Genomic DNA, 26,331 nt, shown 5'->3' on the forward strand with positions numbered 1-26,331 from the left:
GATGTTATTTATGCATGTGGAAAGGAGATGCACGAGACTACAAATACAGTGCCAGAAGCTATAACTATACTGGAGGCATTGAGGTATGCTTCCCAACACAACTTTAACTACATGTGGATACAAACAGATTTTATGTTGCTGAACAATGTTATTGAAGGCTGTTGGAAACCACCTTGGGTAATTGTTGATAATGTGGAAGAAATAAGGAGTCTACTGGAAAGGTGTACTTCTAAGGTGTTGCATATATTTATAGAAGGTAACAAACTAGCTGACTATCTTGCAAATTATGCTCTTGAAAATGGCACATTTGAGTGTCATGGTTTCTGGCAGCTTGATACACAAGGGAGAAGAATTGTGAATAATGATAAGCTATAATGTCCATATTTGAGAGTAAAGTGTTACACCCCGTATGTTTAACAACCTTGATACCGTTATATATATATGATATGGTATTTTGAGTAGAACATTTTTGTAAAGGAAAAAAAAATATGGTTTGAAAATATAATTTTATATAGTTATTAATGTTACTACTTTCAATTATACACATAATATAAAAAAAAGTTTATAAGATTTTCTTTATTGTAAAAATAGAAATTATTTTTCACAAGAAAAATAGATTAGCTTGACTACTAAATGGTATATTTGTTTAACACTTACTCAAAATTAAATTTGTATTTTGTGCCTTATTAGATAAATTTTCTAGTAAAAGATAAATTTCTTACCACAAGAACTTTCATAATTCATACCCATGACAACCTGTGGTAGACATGCCACAATCTATTCTCACTACCAAAAATAACCTATCCTAGCTAGATATTCATATTAAACGTTATACAGTTTAACTCCACCTAAACGTTTTGGAAAAAAATTAATTGAGTTATGTTCGAATTGTATTTCACTAATCATAATTTATCCGACCATTCTTCAACATTAGTCAGTTCGAAAAATCTAAATTTCGTCAGTCCAAAATCTACTTGCTACTCCTAAGAAAATTGTTCAGATATGGAAGATTTAAAAAGTGTTAAGAAATTAATGAGATTAAGAAAGTTATAAGTTGAGAAAATATATTTATTTTTACATGGATATTTTAATAAAATAGTAGTGTATGTATTAATTTCATATGGTACCACATGACCACGATAGTAAAGTATATTATAGTAAGGTGTATAAAATGTATTAAAAGTGAGTAGTATTTTAAATAATTTGAGATAATTTTTAATTACGTGGGTAATTGGTTAATTACCGAGTATCAAGACATCACCTAATATATATAAAAATATAATTGAGGGCCTATAGCCGGTTACGTGGCGCTCCCTTTCGGTAGGAACTGCATTTATCTTTCTCTATGATTTTTTGCAATTTTCTCTGATTTTTCACCATCAAAGAATAAGTCACCGTAAAATGCGACGCTTCAGAAACGACCGTTTCGTTTCCAACAGATTCTTTTACTCTCTCTGTCTCCTTTCGTCCCTCTATCCCTGTATTCATCCTCCTTTATTTTTCTATTTTCCTATTGTTTTTTTCGTTTACCTTTGTTGAAATTCTCTATACTCTTTCTCCTCCCCGTTTTTCCTTCTACACGGCTTCTACTTCATCTTTGTTGATTTAGTTTAATTCATCAGCTAATTTCTAAAATCTTTCCTCACTGCCATTTCCAATTTGCACTTTGATTTTTAATTCCGCTCCGTCTGCGACTCACTCCTTCGCCAGCGCCAAACAACTGGCTAACAACTGCTTATTTTGACGCCCATGAAGTATTCGAAAATATGCCCCTATAGGTTGACCTTGCCCACTGATTCATAAAATGCTACAAATTTATTCAACATTTGCCGTTATGTAATCTTTTCAAAGTTAATCTTTATCAACTATGCCTCCTTTGGATATATTTTCAGCATTTTAAATGTTAGACCCTTTAATTTTAACAATTCAGGTGATCACATCATTTATTTTTCTTTTTAGATTGATAGATGGTAGTGCAAATGAACAAAATGCTGCGAAAAGATTCAGTTTGAGCTTTCTCCATTCGTATTTGAGGTACGCTCCGAAAATTCTTAACTACTATGCTTTTTACATAATTGATAACCAAGAGTGTAGAGATTCTAATACACATAACTTTTTTAAAATTGATAAGTAAGGGTGTGCCTGATATGGAGTACGAGAATTTTGCTTTACTGATACTGTTAATAGTAAAAGAATTGGTCCACGATGTCTACAAATGTTGATTATAGTTCACTGATATGGAGTTTAGACTACATTAGACTTTTATTGTAGCCTCAGATATTGGTGCTCAAACTCAAGGCATTGCGAATTGATTTTCGAAATAAGATCGTCTTGATGTAGACACTGAGACACATAACTAATTAAAAGGTTAAAGAAAAAACAAAGTTTAAGGTTAGAGAGCATTAGTGGGAGGTTATAAAATTAATAATACTCCTACATCACCAAGAACCAAACAAAATCACTATTTTTCCTATTATACCTTATGATACTACCTATATCTGTTCTGCTTTACCAAGGTTCTTTACTTATTTTGATTACAACAGGTTGTTTTCTTCTCAAGAACACGCACTTGAACTAACTTGAATTCTGTGAGAAAATTTGCAATAAGAAACTTCTATAAGAAATTTAAACCTAAATGCATGTAGAATATTTTGCATCTAAGAGAAACCTTTTACTTTGTAGAGAACCAATAACATCTCCAGATGAATATTAAGGCTAGAATATTGGATATGTTAAGTAATACAGATAATCACGACACGATTTTATGTGGCACAAATGATTGCTTAATTGCTCTACTGTAAATTGGTCGTTATTTATCCCTAATCAGTAGTAAATTTTTCATGCCTTCTTAACTCAACTTGATAAAGATTTATCATATTTGTGTATATAGTTTATTGATGGGTGAATATAATTATGGAGGAAGAAAATAAACTACACTGCCATCCATATCCATGTAATACCAAATTGGAAAAAAACTGAAGGAAAAACAAACGACGATTAAGACTCACCAACGGTTGTAGCAGCGATGAAGAGATGAGCGAAGGTAGTGAAAATACTAAATCAACATCACAGAAATAGTGCTTGAAATAAGAGAGGAAAAGAAAAGCACAAAAGCCAGAGAAGAAGATGCCCACAAAAGCGCACATATGAGGCGATATAAGCAGAGTTAAGTGCAATCAGTCATTATTAACTGTTATGGAAGATTTTTTAATTTAATAGTGATGACGAATGACCATTGGACTTATTTTTATGTCTATAAGTGTTGATTATAGTTTACTGATATTGAGTTTAGACTATATTAGATTTTTATTGTAACCTCAAATTTTAATATTGCATAGTTCTGTTACTTCTTATTTTCATTTGGTTATACATAATTCTTGCTATATTAGTATTATTATACCATGATCCTTTATTGGAAAACCCAAAAGCCTCATTAACTTTGATTGTTTCTTGGTGATATTTAAATGAATCTTCCGCTCATTCATTCTTCTTCTTAAAGTCTGAATGCGTGATGTTCAATCTGTCATTTTGTTGACAGGTTGGATTATCTTCTCGCCTGACTAAGTACCTCGCATGTGATGTTGCAACTCTTTAAGATGCTGTCATTCGGGCAGTCATTGCTTTGGCTTAAGATTTTGTTTCAGTCGCAAATACGTTTAATCTTTTGTTAGGTAATTTAGCAAATATTAGTTTTCTTTTTTCCTGGCTGAGTTTGCTATCACTCTACTTTTGACTTGTAGGAAGCTTATTTACGTGGTAGTGACTTCAGTTTCCAGATTATGTCCCATTATTTCATGGAAAACTTGCAAAAAGTTGTCTGACATAAATTACATCTGGATAAAGGCATGAAAAAGATGTTGAATCGTGTATTTTCTTGGGTCTTATATATCGATTCTATATAAATTAAAATCTACAACACTCTTTTCTAATGGAATTAAAAAAAATATACCTGTTTTGTGTATTGTGTAGAATATTTAACCAGAACAATGTCAGACATTTACATCACTCTATTGGGGAATGAGGCCGATAATGTGCTTAGTTGTATGGTTCTCCCTGATAATTGAGTACCACCAATATAACACTACGCATTGTTTAATTGCCACGAGGTGATTGTATTTGTCTTCTAGAGTTACCCTTCCGTTATGCCATTTTATTCCCTAATGAGAATTGCGGTCATTTAGATTATAGAAGTAGAGCTTCACGAAATTATCATGGGTGCTTATGGGAAACCTAGGATCTTCCTCCCTTGAGTTTTAGTTGCTGGCTATGAAATTTTTGTATATAAGGGAAGTCAGTAATGTTCACATTATCTTTACATGTGGATGGAACTTAAAAAATTAGTGAATAATCTATATACAAATATAAAGCTAAAAAAATAAAATCTGATATGGAACCTCCCCATACTCAGGGATGTACTATTTATCTCTTTTCTCCCTTTTTGGAAATTTTCACGTTTGCAAGATTCTTAAAAAAAACCTACAAAAAAAGAAAAAACATGTCGCTTCTGAATTACTGTATAATTTTTTTCATGTTTATTCGGTTTGGTGATTTATACACAGTTTCTCGCCTAGGTGCATTTTATGCAATAGAGTAGAGATGAGCAACTTCGTCAAGGTTGGATTTCCCTTTGGATCAGTATGTGTTTTCCTCAACTCTTAGTTTATTTTTTCTCTACATTATTACCTTCACTTTTAGTTGTAAAAAAATAAATTGTCCTCTCTAAGCTTTCAAATAAATATAGTAAAATCTATCCTGAAATTCAAATTTGGTTCCTTACTTCTTTGATGAAAATCAAAATAAATATGTTAGGAATTATGTTAAGATATGTTTTCATAACGATTTTAGAGGATCTTTAGTTTTGCAAATTGTCTTGCACTAAATACAACTATTACATGCATTACCTCTAAAATTTGACTCGGATGACTGGATTGATTTACTGGTTGATAAACATATGTAATCTTCATGTTTGATGGTAACGTTAAGCCCCATTGCAAGCATAAAACATGTTTCTGATTCATTTGTTTAATCAAGTTTTTACTGTCAAATGTTTGCATTGATTTCCTCTTTTTAGATATTACCAATCGCTCTTTACGATCAAGTTTTGATTCTCTCAGTCAACAATGGTGAGAAACACTAATCTATCCATTTGTGCCTTTTGATTTCAACTGCTCTTTAATTTTTATGATTGTTGTGTATCAGTTTTGGTCGCACTTATTTGTATAAAGAGATAAGTTGTCGCTTTGAGGAAAGCTCTTCTCAACCTCAATGGGTTTCACTTTTCAGGACAAAGATCTCTGGTGTATCTTAATAATGGATTGGTGGACTTTAAAACCTTCAGACGGCATCACCTGACAATTATGTGAAATTTATGTGAAGTTCATAGCAGGAAGCTTGAAATATGAAATGTGCGCCTAAATAAAATATGGAGGGACTGTATATTGGTGATCTTATACAAACGTGTGGAGGCTTTCTATTAAGCATAGTCATGATTTTTCTAATTTACCTGTCTATTCATCAGATAAATACACTTTTTTTTAATTTAACCAATATGTATGGTCTTAGATCATCAATAATGATACATCTAATGCCATTCCCACACTTGAGCTATTTATTTGATACATTTAAATCACTTTTCAGTTTATATTTGACTTAGAAAATGATTGTAATGGAGAAACTGTTTAAGATGTATCATGGGCGGAGGTGAATTTCTGAAGAAAAACATTTATCAAGATTTATGGAGATTAAAGATGTATAAATGCAGAAGGAAAATGCATCGCTCATTTATATGTATTTAATAGCTTTAAAGATCAAATGTGAATGGAAGTTTCATATTAATCTCATACTTTGCTATAATGCTCATATTGCCAAGGCTAAATATTTCGTATTGAGGATATTAATATAATCAATTCATTTTTTCCTTCAAACAAACTTTTTACCATAAGTTTAAATATTCTTCATCAATTTAAAAAGTGATTGTGATGAATTTGTGTTTTTAAATAATCGCGTGAAACGCTGAAAATTCACTAGTTAACTAATAAATTGGATAAGATTAAACTTTTTCCACCCATCCCACATGGCAGCCTAGCCTTAAGGGAGATTGTGACACTTACAATTCACAAATAGGTGGCAACCAAAAATAAGAAGTAAATGTAGTATAAAGATAAGAAAAGGAGAAAAGCCGTGGGAAGGAAAATTGAGTCCTTTCGCTAGCCTTCTGCACATGTACAAGAAGTTGATGTATCAAAAGTTGCTACAGGTCTACTCCTTGAAATTGAAGCTAATAAATCTGAAAGACCTACCTTTTGTTGTAGCTTTGGCTCTTGGATGACTATTTCCTTCACAAAGCGACCAAAAACACTTCCAGATGGCTCGCGTGAATTCCGAATAATCCCCAAGCTTGAGCTTTTTCCAGAGAAACTTCTACGTGAACCACCCCCCACTTTCAACCACAAAAAATTTAAGAAAAGCGGATGTGTACCTAGTGATGCTTGAAAGTTCATAAAGCTGATAACAACAATGTGATAAGAAGAACATTACAAAATTTCATAAAGTTGGTTATTACAGGACGTTTCAGGGAAGCCAAAATCAGGCTTTAGGTTTATGATCAGGAGCGGTATGTGCCACAACTGTGCTTGGAATTGCATAGTACGATTCATCGCAATTCTATGATTGCTTTTATTCTAGTTCTATCATCATTTCTATGTCTTTGCCATATCTTCTTTCTTGATTTGGATTGTCCTTCTTTCTAATCACAATATGATCATGGAGTGCCTTAACTAATGAACATTGAACATGACCCGGTTCACCAATTGCTCATATTGTCTAGTGATCCTTTATCTTGACATTAAATATTTGGATTTAACTGTTTTGTTGCATATTGTGGGTGTGATTGATTTAAATAGATCATGGTATGCTTTTCAGTTTCTTTTTGATTGATGAATGTGACAAGAACAAGATTTTGCTTCTACGAGTTCTTGAATCAAGGTGAAGGTTCGATCGGAAGGAATATTGAGATTATTAACATATTTTCATGCATTTATACATGTGCATTTACCCATGACTCATACGGCATTATATACGCGTATATATGTAAATATATGTATATGGGGTATGAGAAAAGGTTACGGCGTTATATATGCACCGCCACCTGATCAGCTGGTATACGTTGATGATTTGCCCACAATGGCCAAGATGATATAATGGGACGCCCTCAGAGGCGTGATGATGTTATGACGTTATATACATGTATATATAAGTACATATATGTATATGGGATATGGGAAAGGTTATGACGTTATATACGCACCACCACCTGATCAGCTGGTATACGATGATGATGTTGCCCACAATGGCTGAAATGACATGATGGGATGCCCTTAGAGGCTTTATGATCTTATGTACGTACAGACCTATGCATTACATGACATTTACACGCATATGCATGTATGATTTACAGAGTTATCCAGACTTACAGGTTGAGTCTTCTAATCCATGTTTCTCACATGCTCTTTATATATTTATTTACATGCCTTACATACTCAGTACATTATTCGTACTGACGTCCTTTTGTTGGGGACGTTGTATTCATGCATGCAGGTATAAACAATCAGTTTGACGAGTCCTCATAGTAGACGAGATTGACATTCAGCGAAGGATCGGTAAGACTCCACCTCATTCGGAGCATAGCCGAGTCTATGAGTCCTCGTGTCAGAGTTTTGCTACAGACTTATGGGTAGGTCATTACCTTGTCCCATTTGATGTCAAATAATCTTAGAGGCTTTGTAGACAAAGGTTTATTTAGTATAGTATGTCAGAGGCCTTGCTGGCTCATATGTATTCATATTTTAAGAACGATAGTTTATTGATATAGTATTGCCCACTTATAATTATGCACTACGAGTTGTAACCAGGTTAGCCCATGATAGTTACAAAAGGAATGAGTCCAGCTAACTCAACCTATGTATGTTCTAGTTTTGGTCGAACAATATCATGAGTTACAAAGTAGTTCGCTTGGGCCAGCATGGCACCGGGTGCCAGTCATGCCTCCCCAAGTTCGGAGCGTGACATAAAGGTTGCGAGGAAAGGAGTAAAATGGAGAAGGAAATCAATGGAGGAAATATACCACATCATCACTCTCAAATCCTTAGGAAGGAGAGTTTGATGAGTTTTTTACCTAACCATGTTTTCTTTTTTAAGGGTAAGTTACTGTGGGCATGCCTTTTTTTTGGTTCAACCTCAAATTAGCACCTAGTGCTCATTCCCTTGAGGAAGAATCAAAGATAAGCACAAGCATGCATAGCAAGGAGGAACTAGGGCAACACGATAGACAAAGGATGAAACGGGACTCTAAAATAACTTAATACCATAAATACAAACTATAGGAAGCAATTTCCGATAATAAAGTTGTAATCTTTAAAGAAAATCAAAAATCCAACCTCCTTGGAACCCGACCAAACTTACAATATTCGAACATCCATTTCGATACGAGTCCAACCATACTAAAATTATTCAATTTCGATATCAAATCGACCTTTAATCCTCAATTTATAGTTTAGGAAAGTTTTTACAAAATCTCCCAATTTCTCCAACTCAAATAACTAGTTAAATGATAAAAGCAATGATGGAATTATGAATATTATATAAATCCGAGTAAAAAAATACTTACCCCGATCCAATACTAGAAAATTCCCTCCAAAATCGCCCAAAACCGAGCGCTCTAACTCAAAATGTGAAAAATGGAATAAATCTTTGAATCACTCCTATTTTTGCCCATTTATTCTACACCTACCAACATCCGCTTCAGCGGCTTCACATCTAGGAAACATCATCCCAGATGCCGCTTCTTATTAAGCTCGGAAGAATCGCTTATGTGGATCAATCTCCGCACCTGCGTGCCCGCTTCTGAGGAGAAACCACTGCACCTGCGGTCCCTCGTCAAAGTCCAAAGTTTGCATCTACGGAGCCTTGCCCGCTTCTGCGGTTGCTCATCTACACGCCTATATCCACACCTATGGAGCCAGTCCATCAAGCCAAAACCGCTTCCGCGGCCAAGTAGCCGTTTCTGCAGCACCGCGAATGTTCCAGACTTCAGCATTCTCAGCATTTCCTTTTAAGTGCTCAAAGGTTAAAACTCAACTTGAATCACACCCGGGGCCCCATCCGAATATGCCATCAAGTCCCAAAACACAACAAGAACCTACTCGAGGCCTTAAATCACATCAAATAATACCAAATTTATGAGTCACACCCCAATTCAAGCCTATAGAATCAATAAACATTCAACTTCTAAAACTAATGCCGAATCATATCAAACCAACTCCGAATGAGCTCAATTTTTGCATGCAAGCCCCAAATGATACAACGGACCTATACCAACTCCCGTAATTATAATCCAACTCCGATATCAATAAAGTCAACCCTCGATCAAACCTTTTAACCTTCCAAACCTTCAATTTTTCAACTTTCGCCAAAAAGCACCAAATCAACTTACGAATCTCCAAATCAACATCCGGACATACAACTAAGTCTAAAATTACCATACGAAACTATTGGAACCATTAAAATTTCATTCCGGAGAGTTTATACAAAAGTCAAACTCCGGTCAACTTTTTCAACTTAAGCTTCCAACTTTTGGACTAAGTGTCCCGATTTACTCTGAAACTCTCTCGAAATCAAACCAACCACCCTGACAAGTCATCTAATCATAATTGAACATAGAGGAGGTAAATTAGAAGAGAAATAAGGCTAAAATACTCAAAACGACCGTCCGGATCATTACAAACTGTACAAGAAGCTAACTAAGTGATAAACCACACTAAACAACTCAACAAAATCACAATATCTTGTAAAATATGCTAGAATTATTAATTTGTGTAGATACATATATTAGGACCCTTGAAATCTATGCTTGATATTGTAGGAATTAACTAATCTAGCTCATGCTTGACCCACACACAAACTAGATAGTTTAAATCCATACAAACAACACATATAATATGGCTTTGATGAAAAGCAACTGTTCTAAGAGTTAAAATCTCACTTTCCTTGAAAACAACAAACTTTTACTTTATTTGAATGCTCAAGATGTCCAAATGATCTTCAATAGCCACAATTTATTCAAAATAATAAATAACAAATCCAAAATATTCTAGAAGAACTATTCTCGTAATTTTAGGATAGTTCGAAGTCAAAATCAACTCTCAATCAACTCCAAAGTCAATCCTCAGGCCAGCGAATCAAAATTCGAAATAAATTTTATGGGCATGTTACCCGTTGGCTAAGGAGTTCAAATCTATAATTAAAATTCAATTTCGATATCATTTGGTTGGTCAAAATTCCAACCTACCATTTTTAGGTCTGGTATAAAATATTCAATTTTAGCCTTTAAATCTCATATTTTATTGGTTTAAATTATATCAAAATCAAGTATGATCTCAAGACTAGTGTAGAAAAATCATACATTAAACTACAGATCAAAACTCTAACTTTTCTCCTTAAACGAAGCTCAAATCCCCGAAATGTGCCAAAAATGGTTGTTGTATGAACTGATATTTATAGGCTGCAGAAGTACTCTTCGGGACCTATAGCAGCCGAACTTGACCATTGCAATCTCGATCAATAGCTCACAGTCGCACAGAACTCTGGCCAAAAATTGGTCGGGCTGACATTTCTCTACGCGATTGCGACACCCTCTATGCTGATGCATGTCCGTCTAACTCTTCACGATCGCAATACCCTCCACGCGATCCCATTTAAGGAATCTAGCACCAAAAAAATTCAGCAACATGCAATATTCATCCAATGCTTCTAAAGTACAATTGAGCCCCTCAAGTCCTAAATCAACTTGTGATGATCCAAAGGGTCATCACTTGATTTTAATTGTATTCTGTGCTTCCAAGGCCTTGAAAATCTCATTTAGGGTCGCCTCAATTTGCGTGCACAGTTCGGGCGCGTAACCGGAGAGCTTAAATATGAAATTCTGTGAAAAATGCTAAGTTTTGATGTTAAAATGAATAAGTTTGACTTTAGTCAACATTTTGGGCAAACGGACCCGGACCCGTGATTTGATGGTCCCAGAGGGTCCGTAGGAAAATATGGGACATGGGCATATGTCAGGAATCGAATTACGAGGTCCCGAGCCCGAGAAATGAATTTTTAAGTAAAGATTGTTTTCTGAAAATGTTTAAGAAAATTGGAAATAACATTTGATTAGAAAACGATGGTATCGGGTCGGTATTTTGGTTCTGGTGCCCGGTACAAGTCTTATATATGTTTTAAGTCCTTCCTGTAAAGTTTGGTTAAAATCGGACGTTGTTTGACGTGTTTCGGACTTGAAATCCTAAATTCGAAACTTGATGAAGTTTTTGAAAAAAATCTTGATTTTGAGGTTTGATTCATTGTTTTTGAGGTTATTTTGGCGATTTGATCGCACGGATAAGTTCGTATGAAGTTGTTGAGTTAGTACATGTGTTTGGTTAGGAGCCCCGAGGGCTTGGGAGTGTTTCGGAATAGTTTTAGCCTTGTAAAAGTTGCAGGTTTTCTACAGTCAGTGCATAGGGAATTTGTTCTTCGCGTTCGCGTGGTCCCTCTCGCGAACGCGTAAGGCAAAGATCCCAGGTGCCCAGTTTCTTCATCGCGAACGCGAGCTTTGCGACGCGAACGCAAAGCTGAGGGGGGAACCTTTCACGAACACGGCCCTACATCCGCGAACGCGTAGGGTTCAGGGGAGGGCCACCCAATTTGTTCATCGCGAACGCGTTCGTTCGCACACGGACGCGAGGGCTCGAGAAGCTGTAGCTTCGCGATCGCGAGCCCCTTGAACGCGAAGGCCAAAAGGCCTGACCTATCGCAAACGCGAGAGGTCTGTCGCGAACGTGCAGCTTTAAATCGCCCAGTTATTTTAAGTTTCAAAAACAGAATGCAAACGGGATTTCTCAAAATTTTACGAAACTTCTTCTTCTCCAAAGCTCCACGACGATCCTTGAAGCACTCTTTTTTCACCAAAACTTCTTGGTTAAATAATCTCCAACTTGTTTTCTTCCATGTTCCTCAACATCTAATGAATTTCTAGGCCTAAAATATATTATTAAGGGTAGAAAATTAGGGAATTAGATAGAGTTAGGGCTTTTGATTTTTCTTGATTTAGACCTCGTTTTGGGGTCGGATTTAAAACAAATTATATATTCGGGCTCGTGGATGAATGAGTGATTTGATTTTGGTCCGAACCTCGTGTTTTTTGACCAAGCGGGCCCAGGGTCAATTTTTGGATTTTTGGTAAAAATAATGGAAAAGCTATAATTAGGCAATGGGTTTGAATTGTTTAGCATTTGTTGATGTTATGAAGTCATTCATGTATAGATACAATTGATTTGGAGCCGAATTCGAGAGGAAAAGCGGTAATTGAGGATTGACTTGGCCGTGGAAGTTTGAGGTAAGTGTTTGGTATAACCTTAGCTTGAGGGATTAGGAGTTGAGTCCTATTTGCTATGTGATAATTGTTGAGTACGACGTATAGGCATGGTGACGAGTATCTATACATTGGTGTCTAGCATGACCGTGAGTCTTTACATTGTGAATATCCTGATTTTGTTGTGTTTTTCATGCCTTAGTGATGATTTCTATATGTTGTGAAAAGCTTGTGAAAGAAATTGTGACCTTTGAACTTCGAGGAGCATTGGCTCGAGTTATATTACCAAGTGCGAAAGTATATGAAATGATTTAACCCTTTGGAGCGTTGGCCCAAGTGATAAAGTGAGTTAAGAAGTAAAAGTGAAAGAAAGAGAAAGAGTTATTAAATTGCTCCCTTGCCGGGATGTTTGTTGCTTTGTTAATTATCTCCCTTGCCGGGATGCTGAGATTATTGATATTGTTCCCTTGCCGGGATTTTAACTGTTTAATTGTGTTCCCTTACCGGAATTTTCATTATTATTTGTTTACTCCCTTGCCCCTTTGTTTGTGATTGTTGTTTGGGTGTGGAAGAGCGTTAAAGCACGAAGGGTGATGTCGTGCATTGTTTGCTGTTGTGAGGAAATAGTGTAAAGCACGAAGGGTGATGTCATGTCGTACGATGTACCATTCCGTACCGATTATCATTGATTATATGGTGAGTAAAGAGAGTAAAAACACGAAGGGTGATGTCGTGCATTGTTTGCTATTGTGAGGAAAAAGTGTAAAGCACGAAGGGTGATGCCGTGCATATTGTTATTATATGATTGATTTGGTGAGGGAGAGAGTAAAATCACGAAGGGTGATGCCGTGCAAATTGTTGATTTCTGATTCTTGATGATATTATAGTTATGTTGTTACTTTCCTTACTTGATGCTTTCTATTCGGAACCGTTATTTCCCCCACAACATGTTTTTTTCTCCTTCCCACATTTACTGGTTATTTCTGCATTTTTCTTTCCGCTGTATATATTTGAATTGCACAGGTTTATTTGGTAGTCTGGTCCTAGCCTCGTCACTACTTCGCCGAGGTTAGGCTAGACACTTACCAGCACATGGGGTCGGTTGTGCTGATACTACACTCTGCACTATGTGCAGATCCCGGAGCAGTTTACGGACAGTAGTTGGAGGGCTTCCTTCAGTCCACCCAGAGACCAAAGGTAGACCTGCAGGCGTTCGCGGGCCCTGGCGTCTCCCTCTATCTCTATTCCCTGTTACATTTCTTTCGTTAAGAAATAGTTTATTGTATTTTCTTCAGGCCTTGTTTGTAGTGACTCTTAGACAGTTTCGGAAATAGTTTATTGTATTTTCTTCAGGCCTTGTTTGTAGTGACTCTTAGACTATCTGTGACACTGTGACACCAGGTTTTGGGTATTGACGTTTTGAAAGTTATAATACACGTAGTCTTGAGTTATAAAAATTGTTGCCTTCCGCTTATTTATTTAATTCTGCTGTTTTCATGTTATCGCTGGTAATTAAAAAAAAAATTGTTAATGAAAAAGGTAGTTAAGGGTTGGCTTGCCTAGCTCTCATTAGTAGGCACCATCATGAATCCCGAGGGTGGAAAATCCGGGTTATGATAAGTTGGTATCAGAGCTCTAGGTTAGATTGGTCTCACAATTCTCAGACAAGCTTAGTAGAGTCTGAGGGATCGGTACAGAGACGTTCGTATTTATCCCCCAGAGGCTACAGAGTTAGGAAAACTTTCACATTTGTTCCTTCTTGTCGTGCGGATTTGTTTCTCAATGCTAATTGGATTTCTAATCTATTCCTTTGCAGATGACGAGAACACATGCTTCCTCATCTACCGCTCAGCAGCCTGAGCCCCCAGCAGCAACTTCCACTAGGGGAAGAGGGCGAGGCTGAGGCCATGCTAGAGGCTGAGGTAGGGGCAGAGCTCTGCCCCGAGCAGCAGCACCAATGGCGGAGCCTTAGGTTGATTTTGAGGAGGAGGTTCCAGCCCTAGTAGTTCCGGTGGGCCCAGATCAGGCCGCTAGAGGTGGAGGCCAGCCAGTAGCAGGCCGTCCTAGAGAGGTAGTTCAGGGTGGTGGGGCCCAGCCCCGATGTTATGCCCTTCCAGCTAGGCCCGAGGCTGAGGCTTCAGATGCAGTCATTATAGGTACCATTCTGGTTTGTGATAGAGATGCTTCAGTGCTTTTTGATCCAGGGTCTACGTATTTGTATGTGTTATCTTATTTTGCACCGTACCTGGTCATGCCTAGTGATTCATTGAGTATTCTTGTTTATGTGTCTACATCGGTGGGTGATTCTATTATGGTCAATCGAGTCCATCGTTCTTGTATTGAGGTGATTGGGGGTCTTGAAACTCGTGGGGATTTTTCTCTTCTAGACATGGTCGATTTCGATGTTATATTGGGGATGGACTGGTTATCACCTTACCACGCTATCTTGGACTGGCATGCCAAGACTATGACCTTAGCCTTACCGGATTTGCCCCGCTTAGAGTAGAGAGGGACTCCTGGTCATTCTACCCGCAGAGTTATTTCGTATGTGAAGGCTCGGTGTATGGTCGAGAAGGGGTGTTTGGCCTGTTTGGCTTATGTTCGTGATTCCAGTGCTGAGGTTCCCTCTATTGATTCTGTGCCCGTGGTTCGTGAGTTTTTTTTGAGGTTTTCCCTTCAGACCTGCCAGGGATGCCACCCGACAGGGATATTAATTTCTGCATCGATTTGGCTCTGGGCACTCAGCCCATTTTTATTCCTCCATATCGCATGGCCCCGCTAGAGTTGAAAGAGTTGAAGGAGCAGTTGCAAGACTTGCTTGAGAAGGGTTTCATTAGACCCAGCATTTCGCCTTGGGGTGTGCCGATGTTGTTTGTTAAGAAAAAGGATGGTTCGATGAGAATATGCATTGATTACCGACAGTTGAACAAGGTCACCATCAAGAATAAGTATCCACTGCCAAGGATTGATGATTTGTTCGATCAGCTTCAGGGTGCCAAGGTATTTTCAAATATTGACTTGAGATCTGGCTACCATCAGTTGAGGATTAGGGTATCCGATGTCCCTAAGACAACATTCCGCACTCGGTAGGTGCATTATGAGTTCTTGGTTATGTCATTTTGGTTGACAAATGCCCCAACAACTTTTATGGATTTGATGAACCGAGTGTTCAGGCCTTATTTGGACTCATTCGTGATAGTCTTCATTGATGTTATTCTGATATATTCCCGCAGCCAGAAGGAGCACGAGCAGCATCTTGGAGTGGTTCTTCAGACTTTGAAGGATAGTCAGCTACATGCAAAGTTCTCGAAGTGTGAGTTCTGGTTGAGTTCAGTTGCATTCCTGGGTTATGTCGTATTAGCAGAACGTATTCAGGTTGACCCGAAGAAGATTGAGGCAGTCAAGAACTGGCTTAGACCAGCATCAACTACAGAGATTTGGAGTTTCTTGGGATTGGCAGGCTACTATCGTCGGTTCGTGGAGGGGTTCTCATCTATCGTAGCCCCGATGACCAGGTTGACCCAGAAGGGTGCCCAGTTCAGATGGTCAGACGAGTGTGAGGTGAGCTTTCAGAGGCTCAAGACAGCTCTGACTACAGCACCGGTGTTAGTTTGCCCACAGGTTCAGGGCCTTATACCGTTTATTGTGATGCATCTCGCATTGGGCTTGGTGCAGTGTTGATGCAGGATAGCAAGGTCATTGTCTATGCTTCACGGCAGTTGAAGATTCATGAGAAGAGCTATCCCGGTGCATGAGTTAGAGTTGGCAGCCATTGTTCACGCATTGAAGATTTGGAGGCATTATCTGTATGGCGTGGCATGTGAGGTGTTCACTGATCACAAGAGTCTTCAGTATTTGTTCAAGCAAAAGGAGTTGAATTTGAGGCAGAGGAGGTGGTTGGAGTTGTTGAAGGATTATGATATCACTATCTTATATCACCCGGGAAAGGCCAATGTGGTGGCCGATGCTTTGAGTAGGAAGTCAGCTAGTATGGGCAGTCTTGCTTATATTCCAGTCGGTGAGAGGCCATTTGCTCTGGATGTTTAGGCTTTGGCCAATCGATTTGTGAGGTTGGATATTTCTGAGCCTAGTCGAGTATTAGCTTGCACGGTCGCTCGTTCTTCATTATTGGAGCATCCGTGATCGGCAGTTTGATGATCCCCATTTTTGTGTCCTTAGAGACACGGTGCAGCGTGGAGGTGCCAAGCAGGTTACCTTAGATGCTGATGGAGTTTTGAGATTGCAGGGTCGAGTTTGTGTGCCTAATGTGGATGGGCTTCGGGAGTTGATTTTAGAGGAGGCCCATAGTTCCTGGTACTGTATCCATCCGGGCGCCGCGAAGATGTATCAGGATTTGCGGCAACATTATTGGTGGCGTAGAATGAAGAAGGATATTGTTGCACATGTGGCTCGGTGTTTGAATTGTCAGCAGGTTAAGTATGAGCATCAGAGGCCTGGTGGATTATTTCAGAGGATTGAGCTTCCCGAGTGGAAGTGGGAGCGGATCACTATGGACTTCGTTACTATTCTTCCGCTGACTCAGAAGAAGTTCGACGCAGTATGGGTCATTGTTGATAGGCTAACCAAGTCAGCACATTTCATTCCTGTGGCAGTCTCCTATTTATCCAAGAGGTTAGGTGAGATCTATATTCGGGATATTGTTCGTCTTCATAGTGTTCTTGTGTCTATCATTTCCGACCGAGATATGCAGTTTACCTCGCGTTTCTGGAGAGCAGTTCAGCGAGAGTTGGGCACCCAGGTTGAGTTGAGTACAACATTTCATCCTCAGACAGACGGGCAGTCCGAGCGGATTATTCAGATATTGGAGGATATGCTCCGAGCTTGTGTTATTGACTTTGGAGGTTCGTGGGATCAGTTCTTGCCTTTAGCAGAGTTTGCCTACAACAACAACTACCAGTCGAGTATCAAGATGGCTCCTTATGAGGCTTTATATGGTAGGCGGTGTCGATCTCCGGTTGGATGATTTGAGCCGGGAGAGTCTCGGTTGTTGGGTACGGATCTGGTTTAGGAGGCCTTGGACAAGGTCAGGATCATTTCGGATAGGCTTCCTACAACTTAGTCCAGGCAAAAGAGCTATGCAGATCGTAAGGTTCGAGATGTGGCTTTTATGGTTGATGAGCGGGTATTGCTCCAAGTGTCGCCTATGAAGGGCGTGATGAGATTTGGGAAGAAGGGCAAGCTTAGCCCTGGGTTCATTAGTCCGTTTGATATTCTTGATCGAGTGGGGGAGGTGTCTTATAAACTTGCATTTCCGTCGAGCTTATCAGCCGTGCATCTAGTTTTTCATGTGTCCATGCTCCGGAAATATCACGGCGATCCATCCCACGTGTTAGATTTCAGCATTTTCCAATTGGACAAGGACTTGTCTTATGAGGAGGAGCTGGTGGCTATTCTAGACCGGTAGGTTCAACAGTTGAGGTCGAAGAGTTTTCCTTCTGTTCGTATTCAGTGGAGAGGTCAGCCTCCTGAGGCATCAACCTGGGAGTCCGAGTCCGATATGCGAAGCCGTTATCCTCATATTTTCCCCAACTCAGGTACTTTTTTCTTCTGTTCGTTCGAGAACGAATGATTATTTTAGAGGTGGAGAATGTGACGACCCAAAGGGTCATCACTTGCTTTTAATTGCATTTTGTGTTTCCGAGGCCTTGAAAATCTCATTTAAGGTCGCCTCGATTTGTGTGCGTAGTCCGGGCGTGTAGCCGGAAAGCTTAAATATGAAATTCTGTGAAAAATGCTAAGTTTTGATGTTACAATAAATAAGTTTGACTTTGGTCAACATTTTGGGCAAACGGACCTGGACCCATGATTTGACGGTCCCGAAGGGTCCATAGGAAAGTATGGGACGTGGGCATATGTCCGGAATCGAATTTCGAGGTCCCGAGCCCGAGAAATGAATTTTTAAGTAAAGATTGTTTTCTGAAAATGTTTAAGAAAATTGGAAATAAAATTTGATTAAAAAATGATGGTATCGGGTCGGTATTTTGGTTCTGGTGCCCGGTACATGTTTTATATATGTTTTAAGTCCTTCCTGTAAAGTTTGGTTAAAATTGGACGTCGTTTGACGTGTTTCGGACGTGAAATCCTAAATTTGAAACTTGATGAAGTTTTTGGAAAAATTCTTGATTTTGAGGTTTGATTCATTGTTTTTGAGGTTATTTAGGCAATTTGATCGCACAGATAAGTTCATATGATGTTGTTGAGTTAGTACATTTGTTTGGTTAGGAGCGTCGAGGGCTCGGGGGTGTTTCGGAATATTTTTAGCCTTTTAAAAGTTGCAGGTTTTCTACAGTCAGTGCACAGGGAATTTGTTCTTCGCGTTTGCGTGGTCCCACTCGTGAACACGTAAGGCAAAGATCCCAGGTGCCCAGTTTCTTCATTGCAAACGCGAGCTTTAGGACGCGATCGCGAAGCTGAGGGGGGAAACCCTTCGCAAACGCGGCCCTACCTTCACGAACGTGTAGGGTTCAGGGGAGGGCCACCCAATTTGTTCATCGCAAACGCGTTCCTTCGCACGCGGACGTGAGGGGTCGAGAAGCTGTAGCTTTGCGATCGCGAGCCCCTTGACGCGAATGCGAAGGCCAAAAGGCCTGACCCATCGCGGACGCGAGAGGTCTGTCGCGAATGCATAGCTTTAAATCGCCTAGTTATTTTAAGTTTCAAAAACAGAATGCAAACGGGATTTCTCAAAATTTTATGAAACTTCTTATTCTCCAAAGCTCCACGACGATCCTTGAAGCACTCTTTTTTCACCAAAACTTCTTGGTTAAGTAATCTCCAACTTGTTTTCTTCCATTTTCCTCAACATCTAATGAATTTCTAGGCCTAAAATATATTATTAAGGGTAGAAAATTAGGGAATTAGATAGAGTTAGGGCTTTTGATTTTTCTTGATTTAGACCTCATTTTGGGGTCGGATTTGAAACAAATTATATATTTGGGCTCGTGGATGAATGAGTGATTTGATTTTGGTCTGAACCTCGTGTTTTTTGACCAAGCGGTCCCAGGGTCAATTTTTGGGTTTTTGGTAAAAATAATGGAAAAGCTATAATTAGGCAATGGATTCGAATTGTTTAGCATTTGTTGATGTTATGAAGTCATTCATGTATAGATACAATTGATTTGGAGCCGAATTCGAGAGGAAAAGCGGTAATTGAGGATTGACTTGGCCGTGGAAGTTTGAGGTAAGTGTTTGGTAAAACCTTAGCTTGAGGGATTAGGAGTTGAGTCCTATTTGCTATGTGATAATTGTTGAGTACGACGTATAGGCATGGTGACGAGTATCTATACATTGGTGTCTAGCATGACCGTGAGTCTTTACATTGTGAATATCCTGATTTTGTTGTGTTTTTCATGCCTTAGTGATGATTTCTATATGTTGTGAAAAGCTTGTGAAAGAAATTGTGACCTTTGAACTTCGAGGAGCATTGGCTCGAGTTATATTACCAAGTGTGAAAGTATATGAAATGATTTAACCCTTTGGAGCGTTGGCCCAAGTGGTAAAGTGAGTTAAGAAGTAAAAGTGAAAGAAAGAGAAAGAGTTATTAAATTGCTCCCTTGCCGGGATGTTTGTTGCTTTGTTAATTATCTCCCTTGCCGGGATGCTGAGATTATTGATATTGTTCCCTTGCCGGGATTTTAACTGTTTAATTGTGTTCCCTTACCGGAATTTTCATTATTATTTGTTTACTCCCTTGCCCCTTTGTTTGTGATTGTTGTTTGGGTGTGGAAGAGCGTTAAAGCACGAAGGGTGATGCCGTGCATTGTTTGCTGTTGTGAGGAAATAGTGTAAAGCACGAAGGGTGATGTCGTGTCGTACGATGTACCATTCCGTACCGATTATCATTGATTTTATGGTGAGTAAAGAGAGTAAAAACACGAAGGGTGATGCCGTGCATTGTTTGCTATTGTGAGGAAAAAGTGTAAAGCACGAAGGGTGATGCCGTGCATATTGTTATTATATGATTGATTTGGTGAGGGCGAGAGTAAAAGCACGAAGGGTGATGCCGTGCAAATTGTTGATTTCTGATTCTTGATGATATTATAGTTATGTTGTTACTTTCCTTACTTGATGCTTTCTATTCGGAACCGTTATTTCCCCCACAACATGTTTTTTTCTCCTTCCCACATTTACTGGTTATTTCTGCATTTTTCTTTCCGCTGTATATATTTGAATTGCACAGGTTTATTTGGTAGTCTAGTCCTAGCCTCGTCACTACTTCGCCGAGGTTAGGCTAGACACTTACCAACACATGGGGTCGGTTGTGCTGATACTACACTCTGCACTATGTGCAGATCCCGGAGCAGCTTACGGACAGTAGTTGGAGGGCTTCCTTCAGTCCACCCAGAGACCAAAGGTAGACCTGCAGGCATTCGCGGGCCCTGGCATCTCCCTCTATCTCTATTCCCTGTTACATTTCTTTCGTTAAGAAATAGTTTATTGTATTTTCTTCAGGCCTTGTTTGTAGTGACTCTTAGACTATCTGTGACACTGTGACACCAGGTTTTGGGTATTGACGTTTTGAAAGTTATAATAGACGTAGTCTTGAGTTATAAAAATTGTTGCCTTCCGCTTATTTATTTAATTCTGCTGTTTTCATGTTATCGCTGGTAATTAAAAAAAATTATTAATGAAAAAGGTAGTTAAGGGTTGGATTGCCTAGCTCTCATTAGTAGGCACCATCATGAATCCCGAGGGTGGAAAATCCGGGTTATGATAAGTTGGTATCAGAGCTCTAGGTTACATTGGTCTCACAATTCACAGACAAGCTTAGTAGAGTCTGAGGGATCGGTACAGAGACGTCCGTATTTATCCCCCAGAGGCTACAGAGTTAGGAAAACTTTCACATTGGTTCCTTCTTGTCGTGCGGATTTGTTTCTCAATGCTAATTGGATTTCTAATCTATTCCTTCGCAGATGGAGAGAACACATGCTTCCTCATCTACCGCTCAGCAGCCTGAGCCCCCAGCAGCAACTTCCACTAGGGGAAGAGGGCGAGGCTGAGGCCATGCTAGAGGCTGAGGTATGGGCAGAGCTCAGCCCCGAGCAGCAGCACCAATGGCGGAGCCTTAGGTTGATTTTGAGGAGGAGGTTCCAGCCCCAGTAGTTCCGGTGGGCCCAGATCAGGCCGCTAGAGGTGGAGGTCAGCCAGTAGCAGGCCGTCCCAGAGAGGTAGTTCAGGGTGGTGGGGCCCAGCCCCGATGTTATGCCCTTCCAGCTAGGCCCGAGGCTGAGGCTTCAGATGCAATCATTATAGGTACCATTCTGATTTGTGATAGAGATGTTTCAGTGCTTTTTGATCCAGGGTCTACGTATTTGTACGTGTCATCTTATTTTGCACCGTACCTGGTCATGCCTAGTGATTCATTAAGTATTCTTGTTTATGTGTCTACATCGGTGGGTGATTCTATTATGGTCAATCGAGTCCATCGTTCTTGTATTGAGGTGATTGGGGGTCTTGAAACTCGTGGGGATTTGTTGCTTCTAGACATGATCGATTTCGATGTTATATTGGGGATGGACTGGTTATTACCTTACCACGCTATCTTGGACTGGCATGCCAAGACTATGACCTTAGCCTTACCGGATTTGCCCCGCTTAGAGTAGAGAGGGACTCTTAGTCATTCTACCCGCAATGTTATTTCGTATGTGAAGGCTCGGTGTATGGTCGAGAAGGGGTGTTTGGCCTGTTTGGCTTATGTTCGTGATTCCAGTGCTGCGGTTCTCTCTATTGATTCTGTGCCCGTGGTTCGTGAATTTTTTCTGAGGTTTTCCCTTCAGACCTGCTAGGGATGCCACCCGACAGGGATATTAATATCTGCATCGATCTGGCTCTGGGCACTCAGCCCATTTTTCTTCCTCCATATCGCATGGCCCCGCTAGAGTTGAAAGAGTTGAAGGAGCAGTTGCAAGACTTGCTTGAGAAGTGTTTCATTAGACCCAGCGTTTCGCCTTGGGGTGCGCCGGTGTTGTTTGTTAAGAAAAAGGATGGTTCGATGAGAATATGCATTGATTACCGGCAGTTGAACAAGGTCACCATCAAGATAAGTATCCACAGTCAAGGATTGATGATTTGTTAGATCAGCTTCAGGGTGCCAAGGTATTTTCAAATATTGACTTGAGATCTGGCTACCATCAGTTTAGGATTAGGGTATCCGATGTCCCTAAGACAACATTCCGCACTCGGTAGGGGCATTATGAGTTCTTGGTTATGTCATTCTGGTTGACAAATGCCCCAACAACTTTTATGGATTTGATGAACCGAGTGTTCAGGCCTTATTTGGACTCATTCGTGATAGTCTTCATTGATGATATTCTAATATATTCCCGCAGCCAGGAGGAGCACGAGCAGCATCTCAGAGTGGTTCTTCTGACTTTGAAGGATAGTCAGCTACATGCAAAGTTCTCGAAGTGTGAGTTCTGGTTGAGTTCAGTTGCATTCTTGGGTTATGTCGTATCAGCAGAACATATTCAGGTTGACCCGAAGAAGATTGAGGCAGTCAAGAACTGGCCTAGACCAGCATCAGCTACAGAGATTTGGAGTTTTTTGGGATTGGCAGGCTACTATCGTCGGTTCGTGGATGGGTTCTCATCTATCGTAGCCCCGATGACCAGGTTGACCCAGAAGGGTGCCCAGTTCAGATGGTCAGACGAGTGTGAGGTGAGCTTTCAGAGGCTCAAGACAGCTCTGACTACGGCACCGGTGTTAGTTTTGCCCACAGGTTCAGGGCCTTATACCATTTATTGTGATGCATCTCGCATTGGGCTTGGTGCAGTGTTGATGCAGGATGGCAAGGTCATTGTCTATGCTTCACGGTAGTTGAAGATTCATGAGAAGAGCTATCCCGGTGCATGAGTTAGAGTTGGCAGCCATTGTTCACGCATTGAAGATTTGGAGTCATTATCTGTATGGCGTGGCATGTGAGGTGTTCACTGATCACAAGAGTCTTCAGTATTTGTTCAAGCAAAAGGAGTTGAATTTGAGGCAGAGGAGGTGGTTGGAGTTGTTGAAGGATTATGATATCACTATCTTATATCACCCGGGAAAGGCCAATGTGGTGGCCGATGCTTTGAGTAGGAAGTCAGCTAGTATGGGTAGTCTTGCTTATATTCAAGTCGGTGAGAGGCCGTTTGCTCTGGATGTTTAGGCTTTGGCCAATCGATTTGTGAGGTTGGATATTTCTGAGCCTAGTCGAGTATTAGCTTGCACGGTCGCTCGTTCTTCATTATTGGAGCATCCGTGATCGGCAGTTTGATGATCCCCATTTTTGTGTCCTTAGAGACACGGTGCAGCGTGGAGGTGCCAAGCAGGTTACCTTAGATGCTGATGGAGTTTTGAGATTGAAGGGTCGAGTTTGTGTGCCTAATGTGGATGGGCTTCGGGAGTTGATTTTAGAGGAGGCCCATTGTTCCTGGTACTCTATCCATCCGGGCTCCACGAAGATGTATCAGGATTTGCGACAATATTATTGGTGGCGTAGAATGAAGAAGGATATTGTTGCACATGTGGCTCGGTGTTTGAATTATCAGCAGGTTAAGTATGAGCATCAGAGGCCTGGTGGATTATTTCAGAGGATGAGCTTCCCGAGTGGAAGTGGGAGCGGATCACTATGGACTTCGTTACTAGACTTTCGCTGACTCAGAAGAAGTTCGACGCAGTATGCGTCATTGTTGATAGGCTAACCAAGTCAGCACATTTCATTCCTGTGGCAGTCTCCTATTTATCCAAGAGGTTAGCTGAGATCTATATTCGGGATATTGTTCGTCTTCATGGTGTGCTTGTGTCTATCATTTTCGACCGAGATACGCAGTTTACCTCGCGTTTCTGGAGAGCAGTTCAGCGAGAGTTGGGCACCCAGGTTGAGTTGATACAACATTTCATCCTCAGACAGACGGGCAGTCCGAGCGGACTATTCAGATATTGTAGGATATGCTCCGAGCTTGTGTTATTGACTTTGGAGGTTCGTGGGATCAGTTCTTGCCTTTAGCAGAGTTTGCCTACAACAACAGCTACCAGTCGAGTATCAAGATGGCTCCTTATGAGGCTTTATATGGTAGGCGGTGTCGATCTCCGGTTGGATGATTTGAGCCGGGAGAGGCTCCGTTGTTGGGTACGGATCTGGTTCAGGAGGCCTTGGACAAGGTCAGGATCATTCCGGATAGGCTTCGTACAACTTAGTCTAGGCAAAAGAGCTATGCAGATCGTAAGGTTTGAGATGTGGCTTTTATGGTTGGTGAGCGGGTATTGCTCCAAGTGTCGCCTATGAAGGGCGTGATGAGATTTGGGAAGAAGGGCAAGCTTAGCCCTAGGTTCATTAGTCCGCTTGAGATTCTTGATCGAGTGGGGGAGGTGTCTTATAGACTTGCATTTTCGCCGAGCTTATCAGCCGTGCATCCAGTTTTTCATCTGTCCATGCTCCGGAAATATCACGGCGATCCATCCCACGTGTTAGATTTCAGCACTGTCCAGTTGGACAAGGACTTGTCTTATGAGGAGGAGCTGGTGGCTATTCTAGACCGACAGGTTCATTAGTTGAGGTCGAAGAGTTTTCCTTCTGTTCGTGTTCAGTGGAGAGGTCAGCCTCCTGAGGCATCGACCTGGGAGTCCGATATGCGAAGCCGTTATCCTCATATTTTCTCCAACTCAGGTACTTTTTTCTTCTGTCCGTTCGAGAACGAATGATTATTTTAGAGGTGGAGAATGTGACGACCCAAAGGGTCATCACTTGCTATTAATTGCATTTTGTGTTTCCGAGGCCTTGAAAATCTCATTTAGGGTCGCCTCAATTTGTGTGCGTAGTCCGGGCGTGTAGCCGGAAAGCTTAAATATGAAATTCTGTGAAAAATGCTAAGTTTTGATGTTAAAATAAATAAGATTGACTTTGGTCAACATTTTGGGCAAACGGACCTGGACCCATGATTTGACGGTCCCGAAGGGTCCGTAGGAAAATATGGGATGTGGGCATATGTCCGAAATCGAATTCCGAGGTCCCGAGCCCGAGAAATGAATTTTTAAGTAAAGATTGTTTTCTTAAAATGTTTAAGAAAATTGGAAATAAAATTTGATTAGAAAACGATGATATCGGGTCAGTATTTTGGTTCTGGTGCCCGGTACAGGTCTTATATATGTTTTAAGTCCTTCCTGTAAAGTTTGGTTAAAATTGGAAGTCGTTTGACGTGTTTCGGACGTGAAATCCTAAATTTGAAACTTGATGAAGTTTTTGGAAAAATTCTTGATTTTGAGGTTTGATTCATTGTTTTTGAGGTTATTTAGGCAATTTGATCGCACAGATAAGTTCATATGATGTTGTTGAGTTAGTACATGTGTTTGGTTAGGAGCCCCGAGGGCTCGGGAGTGTTTCGGAATATTTTTAGCCTTTTAAAAGTTGCAGGTTTTCTACAGTCAGTGCACAAGGAATTTGTTCTTCGCGTTCGCGTGGTCCCACTCGCGAACACGTAAGGCAAAGATCCCAGGTGCCCAGTTTCTTCATTGAAAACGCGAGCTTTAGGACGCGAACGCGAAGCTGAGGGGGGAAACCCTTCGCGAACGCGGCCCTACCTTCACGAACGTGTAGGGTTCAGGGGAGGGCCACCCAATTTGTTCATCGCAAACGCGTTCGTTCGCACGCGGATGTGAGGGGTCGAGAAGCTGTAGCTTTGCGATCGCGAGCCCCTTGACGCGAATGCGAAGGCCAAAAGGCCTGACCCATCGCGGACGCGAGAGGTCTGTCGCGAACGCGTAGCTTTAAATCACCAAGTTATTTTAAGTTTCAAAAACAGAATGCAAACGGGATTTCTCAAAATTTTACAAAACTTCTTCTTCTCCAAAGCTCCAAGACGATCCTTGAAGCACTTTTTTTCACCAAAACTTCTTGGGTAAGTAATCTCCACCTCGTTTTCTTCCATTTT

General features: G+C 40.3%; 1 long non-coding RNA gene across 2 annotated transcripts; it reads left to right on the top strand.

The window, feature by feature from the left end:
- Nucleotides 1-1,386: 1,386 nt before the first annotated feature.
- LOC138870176 (uncharacterized) lies at nucleotides 1,387-5,729 on the top strand. 2 transcript variants are annotated; one of them, XR_011400413.1, is made up of 5 exons: nucleotides 1,387-1,778; nucleotides 1,960-2,034; nucleotides 3,539-3,671; nucleotides 4,572-4,635; nucleotides 5,284-5,729. It is a non-coding gene; the product is annotated as an uncharacterized lncRNA (long non-coding RNA). The 2 variants fall into 2 exon arrangements; XR_011400412.1 differs by lacking the exon at nucleotides 4,572-4,635.
- Nucleotides 5,730-26,331: the final 20,602 nt, after the last annotated feature.

The sequence above is a fragment of the Nicotiana sylvestris genome, chromosome 6, assembly GCF_000393655.2.
Source record: "Nicotiana sylvestris chromosome 6, ASM39365v2, whole genome shotgun sequence".
NCBI lineage: Eukaryota > Viridiplantae > Streptophyta > Magnoliopsida > Solanales > Solanaceae > Nicotiana > Nicotiana sylvestris.